We start from the raw sequence: 4,585 nt of genomic DNA, 5'->3' as shown, positions 1-4,585 counted from the left end.
CGCCGGCTATTATGTGAACAAGCCCCGCATCCCCTCCCTCCTCTCTCCTCCTCCTCCTCCTCCTCCCTCCTCTGCTGCCTCCTCTCTCTCCCTCTCTCTCATCCAGCAGCTGCCGGCCGGCCTGCTTCACACCGAGTCTCCACAATAATGAGGTGTGATAGCCTGGAGGCCGTGTGCTGCATCTCTCACTGTCCTCAGCATTTATCTTCATATCATATTATACCTTGGATTTGCATCAAACATAGCCTACTTTATGTTAGACGTTTTATGTTATGTCTTATTGGGAATGTATTTGTTCCCTGCTCTCATGACAACAACCAGACTACTGTTCCTGGGGTCAGTAATTGAATAATCAACAAAAAGTTAGACTTCACTGGGCTATGAAACACTTCTTCAAGTGTCACCATGAGTCTTATCCCAATGGTGATATAGAAACCAGACATTCACTTTAGAAAAGGAGATGATGACTACTTTGGATAACAGAGTTTTTACAAGTTGTAGGCTATAATATGTTTTTAAAAAATGTGTTAAAATATAAATATTTGAGTGTTTTCAGTGTACTGATGAGGCTACATTTGAATAATGTGATTGGTACAATATTATAATAACCAAACATGAACAGTAACAGTGTAATTGTGTTCCAGTTAAATGGAAAGTGTGTCCCTCTACGAACTTATACAGACTATGTGACTTTATGCATGACTGTATTATTCATTGCATCAGTCTTCAGTTGAGGCATTATAATAAGACCTCTCCTCATCTGCCTTTTTCAATAACTGTTGTACTTCAGAGAATAATATAACCTCATTTGTTTAACATGAAGTATTTTGTTTTAGCACCTTTCTTGTAAAAGATTACTCAGTTCGTAAATTAGACTAAAGTGAATTCACAAACAGCCTGTCAACAGTTTGTTTTGTGTATTTGTAAGCCTGCTGGGATGCTCTGTATTTGCACAAAGGATTTTTTTTTTTTTTTTCAGGCAGGATCTAAGTCATGAAAACTAACATGCTTAGGACCTTGTTAGCATATGAGACAACTGACAAAGCACAGTTTAAACATCTTTCTTTTCTTTTTTTTATTACAATGAGTGTTTACAGCAGCGAGGAACAAGAAACCGAATGCCATACCTGCACTTGTTACAGTAAACTTTTTTTTCACAGTGTGTTCAGTGTTGCACAGGACATACTGTATACAAACTGTGTAACCAGATTACTGGTGTGTGTTTCACATGTGACATCCACTCTGCTCAGGAGTGACGCTGCCTCTGAAATATTCATAACTGTCTTTACATTTGCTCCACTGGAACATTTTCAAAAGAATCACGCACATGCAGCTGCCTCTTTAATATCCCAAAAATACATTTGGATACATACAACAATGAAGCACTTGATCATGGAAACACTTACAAACTGCATTTCCACGATTAAATGATTCATGAAGGAACATTTTTCTGCTTCTGAATGTCCTCACAATCTACAGTAAACGCTGCACCCTGTAAGACAAGCCGGGCTTCCCAACCCCCACCCCTCTTCCTCCATGCTCTTGGATTTCTGACATCAGACATGAATAAGTATCTCATTAAGATCCCCCCAAAACCATCTGCCCAGTGAGTCTCCTCCTTGCAGGATGATGCTCTCATAGACAATAGAGTGGGAATCCCTCATTACCCTCGTTACTGTCTGTACTTTAATTCCTCCTTCAATGGCAGGCTGGACTTTTAATACATTCAGGGGACTGGGATGCATCTCAAACAATGTTGTTGTTGTTTTTTTTCTTCGAATAACTGACAAGTTAAACTCTTACCAGATCTAGAAACATCAACTGTCAGCATATTTTTTTTACACAAGTTTAATGTGATTCATTTTAGGGGACTTTGATCTTGAATGGCACAATTATAAAAAAAAATGCAATATCTACTTTACAACTGCGACATGCAATGATGTGTATATTTTATTCGTCGGCCCTAATTTAATTTGCATGCAATTACTTGTCAGTGTCCATTTAAGCATAGTCAAATGCTACATGGCAGATGCTTTATGCAAATGCACTCACACCCATAATAACAATAGAATTTGAGGGAGCTGAACAACAACCTCAGCTATACAGAAATACGTTCAATGTTTTCATTACAAGAGAGATTTAAATGAAGGGCCCCTGGTTTAACATTTCTCAAACAATAAAAAGAAGCATCCTTTTTAAACACGGATCATTCTAAACATCTGATTATAAACCAAGGGAAACAGAACTCTCTCACCTACTTTCTTTTTTCTTTCAGTAAAACAAAACCTATTGGAAGATGGAGAGTCAAAATGAAATTGAATAAATATGTTGGAACATCAGGACGCCTGTGTCTCCAGCGAACAGGATGTGCTGTGTGCTAAATGGCTGCAGGTCACTGCTGATTGGCCGACAGGTGTCTTCCATGAAATAGAAAACAAAGTGAAAACAATAAAACAACTGTGTTTTCACACCTGGGCTGAGGCGTTTCTCTGCTATTGTTGGCCCTCATTACCAACAGTTCATGCTGTGTGCTATTTGCCAGCCATGTTTGCATTGACTGTCACAGCTTATTAAATCTGCACAACACTGTGTCAACTCTGCTGTATTCTCTTGTGTAATTATGTCCCATGTGTTATCTCATGGCCAACCGCCAGTGTGTCACTGGACTTGTGCCGTCAGTTTTCAACACAAGCGTGTGTATGTGTGTGTTTATTTGTAAGTGTGTGTCTGTCGGTATATATGCGCAGCGTTCATGCAAATGTTGTGTGTGTGAAAGGGGGGATGTCAGACACTTTGGTTCATGAGTTGAAAAGTCACAATAGTTATCTGTTAACAGTAACTGGGTAAAGTCTTGGAGATTTTTGAGAATATCCACTTCTATTTTTTTGCTAGATTTTCTAAAAAGAAAACACACACAGAAAGCACTTTTATGCATTTAGACTGATTAAAAAAAAAAAAGGTGGTACATTTGTTACTTCCATCCTAATCGGGCAGAACAATTTTCACTCAAGTATGAAATATGTTGCCTATACATTACACCCACGTGAAGGAATGACAAAGGACATTGTAGTCTGCAAACTCTTGGGGCCTCACTCAGCTGGATGCCCTGGGTAATCAGTGCTGCCATTCACCACACAACAACACCCAGAATAATATGTGTTGTCTAGTCTATTGTTCGTCCAACTCTGTCCTCTTCGGAGGAATGTGAAGCTCTGCAGGTCCTGCATCACATCTCCTGCTCTGAATGTAACTGAGTGGAGAAATACTAGAAATCAATTTGATTATGTTCCCGATCATATGAATGCCTGCTGTCAGTTATCATATTATTAGAGGCTTCATTTTCATAGGTTGCTTTTAAGTCTGTGCTTTCCAGTTGCACACTTGCCTTATTTGCATTGGTAAAAAGCAGACTTAAAACTAGTCCAGCAGGATGAGGCAAATGCAAATATTGAACTTGAATTTCCATTTTGTAATAGAAAGTGTTCCCCCCCCCGGCTGGGCTCGCAACACAAATATTCCTGGCTTTATACTGCCCTCAAGTGGTGCGTAGGAGTCAGACGAGGAGCCCAAACTTGGTGAGCAGAGAGCAGCAGAGGGAGAGGGGGAGAGGAAGTGAAGAGCAGCAGAGTCAGAGTCAGGCTCCTCTGCACAGAAGCCCGACAATGAGGGTCGATAAAGGTTAGTTAACGGACTACAATACCTGCTGCATTCACAAATAACAGTCTGATCTGCTGGGATAAATACAACATTTTATTTTTTCGATTATTTATAATTGCAGTGCATGCTGCACAGGTGCGATTTTGTGAGTAGTCTGGTGCGAAAGGTGTGTACAGGGTTTGATGTACAGTACATTTTTCAAAGCAACAAATTAGATACAGCGGTAAAGAGACCTAAATTGAATTGTTAATAGGTATGCAACATGCTGATAGAAATCTTTTTTTTTTTCCTCATTTACTATGACACCATCACTGGCTGGCTCATGCCAGGTAGCAGATCTTCGATGTCATGCTCTACAATTTAACCCCTTAATTGACCATTTATTGATCGTGCGCTCTCGTGCAACACTAACTCTGCTTCCTCACACTGAACCAGCTTTCACTGCGTTGTAATGTAGCCTGCATTATTAGAAAACTGAACAGGGGTTTTATGGCGCTTTAGTGAGAAATAGCCTAATAATAATAATAATAATAATAATAATAATAATAATAATAATAATGACGTAAAATATAAACAACAAATAAATAAGGTAAAAAAATTACTGAAAGGGTTATGAAGCTTAAAGATCTATCTCATTGCAAGTCAAAATCCTTGTTTACATATGTTGACGAAAATCCTGACACTATCTTAAGACGATGAACAGCTGTTCTCATCTTTTTTGTGATTTTAAATGAAGGAGATATAACTTTTTGACACTCGAGTTTCACGTTGGGCACAAACGAGGCTGAGTATAGTCCCCCGTGGATGTTGCAGCCAATGAAAACCACGCTGACACCATAGAGCCGCGATGCATACCGGGAGCTGTAGTTCGCGCGCCGCGTGCAGCCCGACAGCAGCGCTGCGCTGGCAAGCTGTGTTGGACTACAGG

Source organism: Labrus bergylta, chromosome 12 (assembly GCF_963930695.1).
Source record: "Labrus bergylta chromosome 12, fLabBer1.1, whole genome shotgun sequence".
Lineage (NCBI taxonomy): Eukaryota > Metazoa > Chordata > Actinopteri > Labriformes > Labridae > Labrus > Labrus bergylta.
The sequence above is the reverse complement of the archived record's forward strand: the minus strand, read 5'-3'. Positions refer to the sequence as shown.